The 11,282-nt window shown below is 45.2% G+C and overlaps 1 protein-coding gene across 1 annotated transcript in view; it reads right to left on the reverse strand.

Annotated features, from left to right (window-relative positions):
• The window catches only part of IL23R (interleukin 23 receptor), a 777,663-nt gene extending 772,373 nt beyond the window's left edge, over positions 1-5,290 (reverse strand). The window contains exon 1 of the mRNA XM_069641944.1: positions 5,156-5,290. The gene's annotated coding sequence lies outside the window, so the exon portion shown is untranslated. The remainder of the gene's footprint in view (positions 1-5,155) is intronic.
• Positions 5,291-11,282: the final 5,992 nt, after the last annotated feature.

Here is an 11,282-nt window from a genome sequence, read left to right on the forward strand (position 1 = left end):
CGCGGCTCTCCACTCCTGTGTCGGAAGTCAGTCGTTCTGCTCCTGAGAGGAAAAGACAAAAATACTTTATTAGAAGACTACCCAGCTACAGTACAGAAAGAAGTTTCACCTCGACAAGTTGGAAACCGAGACTTACCTGTTCAGCGGTGGTATCTTATGTGTGTCTCAGCCGGTCTGGATCACACATCTTCAGTGAAGTATATGGAGTCGGATACGTACCTGAAGACCACTGAAGACCACGACCTTCATCACAATCAATACGGTGAGCAGCGCTCAATACGCGCCAGCCAGCCAACCTAAGCACTAGAAGGGTTGGAAGTAGGGGTGGAAAGGAGCAGAGAAGGACCAGCACTTACCTTGTACTTACCTTCAGGTCATCCCGACCCCCAAGACCCACTTCCCAAAAGTCCCAAAAGCAGCAAAGTCCCTCCCAACCTCACAGTCCCCTGGAGATTAATCTCCAGTCGGCCATTGGGGGAAGGAGTGTCTGAGGCAATCGTCAGGGCAAAGGCATCCAGTGAAGGGGGGGGCAACGCTCCGGAACAGACTGGACCAGGCATTCCTGCAGGGCACCAGAGGTAAGCATGACAGAAGATCTCAACACCTTGCAGCTGTGAGACAGGAGTACCACAAAAAAAGAGGACCTGGGAGATTCAACCACTGGGTACCATCAAGTGGAGATGGAAGCAGTGGGAAAGGGGGTGGGTCTCTACAGGGCAACTGACTTACCAGGACTGCATCCATTTAACCTCACTTTTTCACATCTCTGGATGTAATGCTGACATATCTGCTTGACCGCACTGTTTGTGGAAAGGGGGAATGATTGCTTCACTGGGCCAAGTGTAGATTATTGTTATGTTTCTAGTATCAGTGCTCTCAAAGACACACTTTGTGTCGTGGCACTTATACTTACAGCTCAAATGATAAAATGTGTCTTTTTGTTATTACACATTTTGTTAATGCTGAATGTTTTCTTGAATTCTAGCTTAGTCTTGAAATCGTGTGGCGCTGAGAGGAGTATAGTCCTGAAACCACTGACACTTGAATTTCTATATCAAGTAGTGCTTGCTCTAATCCAATTCTACCTGATCCAGCTAAGGATGAAATGCAATAGGCAAATCCACTAAGATTTATTCACTACAATGCACATTCTCTGCTAGTTAGGCATGGCTAAAATATTGACCTTCAATACAAAGGCACGTGCTTCCTCAAGATACGAGTGAAAATCTTGCACTATTTACAGTAGGAACACCTTTTTGTCTCCAAGAAACACGTTGCTTGTGATGAGATAGAAATAGTATTAAACATAGACTTCCACAATATCTTGTGCATTGGCCAGATCCAAGATTTACATCCCCTCGGTGCTTGTAGGTCCGTCATTGCAAAATTGGCCACCCTCCACCTCTTTCGTTGTTAGCTCCCTCTCAATTGTATCTCTGCTTCCCTTGCTGTTTCCTTCCCTCTATGACTTGTAAAGCGCTATGTTGCTTCCCGAGGCGGCCTGCTCTTATTAAATACCCTAATAATCGTAATATGAGGGTTGCTATTAACATTGTACAAAGATGCACTGTTCGACCTGACAAAATCCATGGTTAACAAGGGGGAGGGGGAAAATCATCCACAAAGGAAATTGGGGCAGGAAGGCAGATTACCTTGGCTACACCGTAGGCACATAGGCTCTCTACTTGATTTGAGCATGTAATGTAGTGAAACATGCAGTGTTCAGGACAACCTTCTGAACAAAACATAACTCTTATTCGTACTGACCAGCTTTTAACTTATTGTGCAAGCCCTAGCTCTGTTGTGAATAGAGTACAGCAATGGCCCCCGGCAGGATCTATCTAGACAGACTTTCTCCAGTTTAAGAGCTCATCTAATGATGAGAAATCTCGTTATTAAAACGTAGGTTCGAACAAGTCAGAGTATCTTTTCAGGTCTGTTCACAGGAGGTGTTCTAAAAGGTACTCAAGCGGAATACAGGTAACTGGTAAGTGAGAGTAACATGTAACAGAGCTTATGTATTGGATTAGAAACAAGTTCCAAGATGGCTCACGGATTAAATGAATCAGCAAGACAAGTCTCTTCTTGCTTTTCTTGCTCGTGCATCTACCGCATGGCCATTGCAACATATTGAAAGAGAGCTACCTGATAGGGAAGGTGGGTGGAGGTGTAGAGTGGGGTCTACTACTATTTCAATATAATACAGAATTGGTTAGAGGTGTGAAGGAACTGTTTTGTTTCCGTTGAGATCTTTCCGTAAAAAAAGTTGAAGTCGAGGAATCACAGTAGCAGGATGTATACAGAAGTTTAAAGGGGAAAAGTCCCTTATTGCTATGGTATGGTATTGTTTATTTATATAGCGCCTATACACAGGCAAGTGTTTCAAAACGCTCAAGGATGGTGGGCACATGGGTAAAAAACAATCAGTCGCTCAGAGCCCTTGAAATTCTGATACGATAATAGTCTCCAAAGGCAGAGTAAGTGTGTAAAAGATACATTTAACAGTTTGGGATACAGCAAATAGGCCTGACGGCGATTCTGCAGTTTAGACAGTGTAATTAAGGGGTGAAGACAAGGGAGAACAGAAAGACGATCTTCATGCACAGTGTGTACGGATCGAGCAAGTGCACAGAGGGTCACAGGGCGGGGGAGGATCAAGTGCACCCAGCAGTAGGGACTGGGTAAGTGCAGAGAGAGCCCTTCTCTTGGGTTAATTTCTCAAGTGCATTGAATGCGAGTGGGGTATAGGGTCATGGGGCAAGTGCGAGAGAGGACTGGCGGGTATGCTAGGGACCAGTGAGACTCTGAGGTACACCCGGCGGCCACTCAGCATGCTGTAAGGAAGAGGAGGGAGAAAGGGAAAGAACAGACAACTAGCTTAGCAGGGTAGAGGGAGAGAGACGGAAGAGGAGAAGAGGAAAGTCTTGAGGAGTTTCCAGAATGTAAGGAGATCACGCTCAAGGCATAGGGCGGCAGGGAGGCTAAAATTGGTGAGGCTACGATTCGTTTTTTTACACAGGGACACTTTTAGTCAATGGCATACTTTGATTATTAATCAATTAAATCCCACCATTGGTTCCTTTCACAAATGGAGTTGTTTTCGGACAAATAATAAATTAGAGTTAATTTTTTTACCAGATAACTATAATAGATTGAATACATACCATGTGAGCTAAGGAGTGTCCAGGAAAGAGGTTAGGTAGAAACATAAAGTTGTTTCCCAGAATTACTGATATTAAGTTTTGAATACTTGTTTTAATTCGCTGTTTCTTTTTATTTTCTCTCCATTTTTGATCCCATGATTTTTTCATTGCACATGAATGCAGATTATACGCGGTGAATTATATGACCCTTAGCCATACGGCAGGTTTTTGGTGAGCAGTACTCATGGCTCTTAAGAAGCACTGGAGCAGCAGAGTTATTCTGCATATGTGCAAAACACCTCCCAGCCAGTGTCAAGTAGCCATAGTGAAGTTTTGTGTTATTACAAGTCAATACCTCAGTTCCATAAGATATCTCCTGGTGTAATAACATGATGTATATATGGTTTACATATTCCTAGATACGTGGAATTCTTTGATGTCATTTAGAAAAAAAAAACAATGTTTGTTACACAGGTCAGATGTGAAAAGATGTGTTTATTATTATGCATATTACTATTTAGTGACGCGCACTTGCAATATCCAAAGGCTAAATATTTTATAATTTAGTTGTTTCTTCAATAGTAGGTTTGATGTTGTCCGGGGACAGGTAGCAGCTTCTTTCAGCAGAAATTATAGACAGACACAAATCAAGGTGTAGCACAGTGCAGGGTTGGAAGTAACCTATCTGTCCTTTTTTATTTCTATCTATCTATCTATCTATCTACCTCCCTCTATGCCATAATGCTACTCCCTGGTCATAAAATGGCAACAGCTAGAATATGATCGAAGCGCCTGGAAAATGCATCTTTAATACCTAAGACAAAATGATTGCCTTTGCCAATGCTTGTTTTTAACAGGACTTACAGCACGGAACAGATCTGAGGATACACATGCTGCTTATAAATAATTCGGCTGAAGGCAAACTTGGTTAAGACATTTTTATTAAAGCAGTTGCACATTTGCAGCTCCATTACAGTCATTAGCTCTCAGAAGATTGTTAAAGAAGTGTGGCTGCCCCTACACGTCTGAAAGTCTGATGTTACTGTTTGATAGCGCTTACTCGAATAGATCCCAGGAGGATGTGCTTTGGTCAGGGAGGGACAGGTAGTGGGCGGGAAGGTCCATAGGGATTGAGGTGGGCATGGGCAGTCATTGTGTGTTCCTGCTCAGATCCCAACTGGCTCCGATCTGTACACCCAATGAAATAGTTTTGTCTTACAGGTGGTGCGTAATGGACACCTAATAGCCAGAACTACAAAGGTCAGCGACAGAATGCCATTAGGAGTGAAAAAATAGGTTCAATTCGTTGAAAACAACCTGCCTGCTACTCCAGTGCTTAAATAACCTTGTCGCCTCGCTCGAAGAACGCCCCCTGATCGATACACATTAACAGAACGTCGAGGGTCTCTCTTGTGAGCCAGCTCACCTCACCTGTCCAGTCGCCCCAGCTCCTTTCTAGACAGGTTCACACGAGGGTCTCGGTATACCGCCCGGAAGGGATTTATTTTCCTTGGCGCACGCTACGCAGGTAGTAAAAGCATCTTAGCTAGATCGCGGGCCACCATGGACCCCTAAAACTATTTCCTCCTATTCCTCCTCGCAGCAGCGTGACACCCACGTGTCAGTGTGACATCTTGCTGAGAGTCTGTATTTTCTAAAGAACCCCCTGGGCGCACCACACATATAAGCTCACTTGTGAACCCCGTTCCAGGGAATCTCTCGTTTTTTTCAATTAACATTAATTTTTCGAAGGGAATGAGCCGGTAGCCAATTGTTTTTTTTCACAGAAAACATAGATAATACTCATCCGCCTGGTCGTTATACTTAAATCCATATGCTGTGTCCAATAAAGTCATGGATTGAATATCCGGATCTTTCGGCTTTTAAGCAGGACTTTTGGACAGAGCCACCATAGTATGCATTGGCCACCGCGCTTAACATTTAAAGCATGCGTTCCAGGTAAACAAACAGCCACCATTAAACATAAGCCCCTCAATGCAGAAAGAGTTTACCTGGCGATCTCTCGGGACACTGTGCCCTCCACATCTGCCCCCGCGCGCTGCCCCGGCGTCTGCATGCACTCGCCGCGCTCGCTCTGCGGTGGGAGCGCGCAGCGAGTGCTGCAGCCTGCTCTCCGCCGCGGCGGCGGCGAAGGAAATTGCTCAGCAAGTGCGTGACCTACATCCATCGCGCACTATGCAAATGTCTCACCAATGGGAAAAAACAACCAGCCCTCGGTCGTTTTTTTTTTTTTACCTGCTATTCAGAATTGTATGTATCAAATACATACAAAATACATGATCAGTTATCTAGTGTTCAGCTCCATTACATTGCATCGCAAGTATGCAACGGATTTATGTAAACGATATTTATGTATTTATTTACATTTTTATATACCGCGCCACATGCCCGAGGGCCTCAGAGCGCACGCAATGTGAATACACAGTTATTCTCACTTTTCTTTTCAATTGGGTATTTTAAGAAGAATAGAGAGCTGTTACTTTTGCTGATGGTTCTAAAAAGAAACCTTAATTGTGAGCAGACCTCCATTTTATGAAAGCTTGTTGGGAGCGACTCTGTATTTTTCCCCACTGCCTTCACCACCTCCTTGCTGGAAGGTTTTCCAGGGACCCTCGATGCCTTGTGATTGTCCTTCTGTCATTACTGCGACCCCCAGAAGTCCGACGGCTGAAAATGCAGATTTTGCTTTTTCTTAAACTCCTTTACACCACATACATATGCGGGGGTAGACCCCTGCAGCCCCCCATACTTGTATTATATCCCATACCCCCCCTTAAATATATATGTGGTGTAAGGAGGTGAAAAAAAATCGGAATTTTCGGCAGTCAGAGTTTTGTAGGCGACATTTTGGTATATTTCCAAGGTAATGAGTGGGAAAGGCCACAGCATAACTATGGTAGTCAAAGGGTGAGCACAAATCAAATCAAACCCACAGGCTGTGTAGCCTTCCTCACACCCCATCAATCTGATGCCTGCACTCATCTTTCAGTAGCATTGACTTCATAGGTGGTGCCGTGACTCCACCTAACAGCCAAAACTAAACATGGGAAGGATTGTTCTGTACTTTGTAGAGGTGACGTGGAGCAGAAGTGACTGTGGGAACATGTAAGTTGGATATGCAGTAATAGATTTCTTAGGACTACTTTGAAGGCACTTAAGGATTAGGGGCCAAGTCAAAAATCCAGATTTCAAACCATGGACTGAAATGGTGGATTGGGTGCCAACCCTGACCCTTCTGCCATTCCACCCATGGTGTGAGGTCCAGATTGTGGCCCCAATAGGACACTGAGATTCGGCAGACATCTGCCCAATCCCATACAGTAAGCATAACATTATGGCCAATCAGGATTGTTCTCATGCGTTGCAATGCCCACCATCTCAGCTAATAATGATGCTCTGTGTACCAGTGATGCCAAACAGCCTTGGGAACGGCTATGGGTGGCCGAGGGGAACTCATAACTGGAGACACTAGTTTCTGGTGCTATTCTGCAGGTGTGTAAGGCAGACGCGGATCTCGTGAGGGCGTTCCAGTGAAGTTATGATAGAAGGGTACACGTTCTGAAGGGATGCGGCGGGTGAAAGGGCGGAGAGTTTGGGGCAATATGTCAATGCTGTGTTTGGGAGCATCGATGATTGGTCTACCATGGGCCGGGGACCTGTGGCTACACTGATGCGCTGGTCTGCATGGAAGATGTAAGGCAAATGATCTGTTGATCTGCCGGCTTCCTATCCCTCCTTACCAGAGATTAACAGCACTCAGTATTGTTTTGAGGCACTGAGTGATGTGGGGGTTAGACAGGCAGAGGATTGAATGACTTCCGGAACTGGAGGAGGCGTGGGCCCAATTCATCCTTTAGAGGACTATGTTCCAAATTAAATTGGGGTGCGGGTGCTGTGCACCACCCCCTACACGAGGGGCGCATTCCCCGAGCTGTGACTGATAGCCCATCAGCAGAATTGCCTGTGAATGAGTGATTAAGTGAAAAGACTGAGTAAGTGAGTGGGTGAGTTGGTGATTGCGCTAAGTGTGTGTGTGTGAGTAAGTGGGTGAGTGAGTGTGTGGCTGTTCTCCAGGAGCCAGACTCCCTTTTTTGTCTTTCTTGACGATTTTTCTTGCCATACCATAGAATGCTCCCATAACCCACCCTCCATGTAAAGCACGCGTGTTCCTGGCCTCTCTCCACGTTCTATCATTGTTTCTCTCGAAACGCGTGTGTACAGGCGCGTTATAAATGCCATATCATATCATATACCTGCAGGCTGTCTCTAGGACTGAGCCTTCCTTCACTTTCCTAAGATCTCTCTCTCTCTCTCTCTATGTGGGCTGCCTGTCTAATGGGCCTTGTCACTTGAGTTCTACTTCCCTGCCCCCCGTCCTTTAACTCCTGCCCGCCAGCTCTCTGTGACTTTGCGTTTTCATCCATGTGCCATTTCAGAACTATTTCTTCCTAATATGTATGTCCAAGGGGAAAGTGGCTTCTGCAAAGTCTTGGACTGTGCAGGACAGGAACAAGCGTTTTCCTCAGTCTGCCGTTGCCTCATGAAGGGGGCTTTGCAATACAGAAGTGCAAGCTAATTGATAATAGTGCAGGATGGGGGGGTTCCCCTTTTATTTTTTTTTAATTACAGAGTGCCTTCAATCCGTATTTACGGCAGAATAGAATCAGACATCAGGTACTTATTATAACTATCACCTGCTCGGCACCCATTGGTGGAAGTTGGCCGTTACCCATTCATTTTAGTTCTGATGCGCACATGAGCTCATACCTAACCGCCTGCCTATGTTTGCAACTAAGACATCTTCTTGTAACAGCGCCTCGATGCGCGCGGACTGTGTGCACGCTTTATAAATGCGAATAAATAAATATACATGATCCAATTTCTTTTCAGAATTACAGCGCTGCAATTAGCAAACATGCAGAGGTATTAATGGTCATGCTATCTATATCTTTAATGTACACAATTCGTTCTTACTTTTTTCCCATCTGTTTTTCTATACTGTACTGTATTAGACTGGCAGTGAGTCTAATCCAGGCTTTTTTACCATCAGATTCCAGCCAAATTGGAGCCCCATGATATTGAATTCCTCAAATCATATCAAAGGTAGGCACCCCCATGGGACTCCAGGAGAGGCAGGGTTATGGGAATCTTCGGGGTGGGGGAGCAGGGGCATAGTCACACCCCATGGTACGAGCTTCAGGAGACTGCAGAGAATGTCGTGGTTTTTGAGATAGTCACAGGTAACTACTGTGGTAACACGGTTGGGTCACTAGAGCCCTGCATGCGCCAGAAGGTGGAGGAAAGCTCACCTGAACACTAGCACGCACATGCCTGGACACTACGGGCATGGCAATGGCCCAGGTGGCTACTTAACAGTAGTATTTGGATTTAGAAATCACTTGGAATTTATTTTACAAGAGTAATGGCTTTTTGTTTGTTTCTCTTGTGTTTTCTCTATGTTCTGGTTTGTATTGTTTTTATGTGGCCTTTGTTCAAATATGTTATCTTTCTTTCTATTTCATTTTTTTTAAATATTTTTATTTTGCTGGTGGTTAATTGCTATTTTGTTCTACTCACCTCGAATTACAACTGAATTGTATGCCCTGATTTTGGCAAATGTCCAATATCATGGTATTGCACTAAAATGTTGTTATAAACTAAACAATGTTTGAACTGACATCCTTTTGGTTTTGGATACATATGGAGCTGGTTATTTTTGCAATAGATTGTTTTGTTGTTGTATACATTTATACCTGATGTAATAATCTTTGATTTATATTGGTGGCCATGTGATATTTTTTTACTAAGCCTGGGAAAAGTCTGTGAGGTCGAAACACGTGTCGGCTGTACATTTTGATTTAAAAAAAAAAAATGTCAGACGATCATCGTAGTGTGTGTGCAATAATTGAATTGGCTTTGCAAAGGCACCTGCCACACGTACAGAGCTCTCTTGCTCTCTCTCTCACGCTGTGTATAAGTGGGATGAATTGCCACCCGGCAAGGGTGCGAAAGCCCTGGCTTTTTTGATTTTGGATTAATTAATAAAATGAAGCTGGTAATTCAGTCCTTGAAAGGGTAATCGGCTGATGAGATTTCCCTTTCATAAACTCCATGCCAAAAGCATAGTGTGTATCTGTGTCCTGCTGCATCAGTATCCTGAATAGACGGGCCTGCTCTACCAGTGGCAGAGAGCCTCTGATAGGGCCCATTGCGTGTTCTCCTGTCCAGCCCTGAACACCCTGTGCCAGCTCCACAGAAGCACTGAAGAATAGCCATGAGGCTATCAGCAGCAGCAGTTACAACAAGGAAGTGAATCATGAAAATAAGCGAGGCCGCTCCCTTTCACCCGTAAAGCAGGTAAGCCTTGTTGGATTTAGGCAAATTCTGCTGAAATTTAAAAATGAAATGCCTGCACGAGACCACCAATATTTGAACGCAATTATCTACAAACATACGGATAGCCCTTTGAAAATGGCTGCCGCATTTTCTCCTGAAAAGACACCCGAGTTGGCTTTTTCCAGAAGCCTGCCCTCAACCTCCTCTGATTGGAGGACCGACGACACCAACATAATCTAGGGACCAGGGTGCCAACAGGCGAAGCTGGTGCCCTGCAAAGGCCCTCTGATAAGGCCCATCGCGTGTTCCCCTGTCCGTCCCTGTCTGGACGCTGGAAATCACCTGACCATTAACCCTTTTTCCAGGTATGCATCTGCCGACCCAAAAAAAACACTTAATTTCCCTCATGCGGTCCCAAACCCTACCTAGCTATACCACCATCTGCCCTACCTCTTTCCTACTTTCCCCTAAATTGGCTACTGTCAGGAGCCCCCTGCCATTTGCCCACAATAACGGCGCCCAATCCTCATCAGTAAATTCAGCTCGCTCCTACAAGCATGTACCCTGCTCAACCTTCAACAGAAACAGAAGGCTCTGAACACGCACTTGTCCTGGCAGCTCACGTGTCTCCAAACCCTTACTCTCAAGGGCCAGGAATGCCCGCTTAGGTTCACGGAACTTCCGCCCACTGAACCATCCTCTGTGCCATTTAACCACTGACATCCCCCGAAAGGATCCCAGCTGCTGAAATCCACATTATACAAAAGCAGAGGGCCCTACATCCAAAACGAATGTGCAGCCTAATAGTCACAACTGCACAGTACCCCTCAGCACCCCAACCTCTCCGGTCCGCATCACCCTGCCACGTGAACTTACCATAACACATTTAGGAATGTTACTTGGGCTACCTAAGGAGACGCAAACAATACCACGTTGTCACCTGCTGCTAACTTCAAATAATGCAAACGTTCCTTATGATACGCCGCTGTTATCATACTCAACGATGGCCCATATTATCTCATTGTTGCCACACAAGAAGCTCCTATGCCAGTACCTATAGGGATGCAATTTACTGCTCCTATGTTATTACAGTCAATGTTGCCTTAGAATGTTTCATGCTGGCCATGTAAAGCTCCTATGCCAGTACCTGTAGTGATACCATTTACTGCTCCTATGTTATTACAGTCAATGTTGCCTCAGGATGATTTATGGTCGCCATGTAAAGCTCCCATGTTACCACCTTCAATGAGACCATCCACTGCGCCTAAGTTAGCACTTCCGATTGTGACCGCCAAAGTGCCCATGTTACCAATGGAGCCACAGAGTATGACATCTGCAGCAGACTCATCACCTAGCCATTTGTCTATGTTGTTTATTGCAAAGGAAAATGAAAAACAATTTGCCACCATGGCTACACAGACCAAAAGGCCCCACTACCGCCCTACCCTAGCCAGGTTAAAAGTAAAGTCGACAGTGGATGCGCCCATCATAACGCTACCTACTCCATCTGACTGCCATACTGCCCCAGTCCAGATACATGAGACAAACAATACTGTCACCAAAGCTATCCTACGAGCCCCAGAGTACCTAATTACAAAAGCAGCCTTAACTCTGCCCAACCCGCCTACCTCCCCATCTCACAGCACACTATCTACTGACCACCTATTACTCAGACCTCTTAAGAGTGCCTTAATCAATGCTAGGTCTCTCTTAGCGCACACCCTAGACATCGCCAACCTCATTTCCAAGAACAATCTTGACCTATTTGCCATCACAGAAACT

Source organism: Ambystoma mexicanum, chromosome 1q, assembly GCF_040938575.1.
Source record: "Ambystoma mexicanum isolate Mex_15411 chromosome 1q, UKY_AmexF1_1, whole genome shotgun sequence".
Taxonomy (NCBI): Eukaryota; Metazoa; Chordata; class Amphibia; order Caudata; family Ambystomatidae; genus Ambystoma; species Ambystoma mexicanum.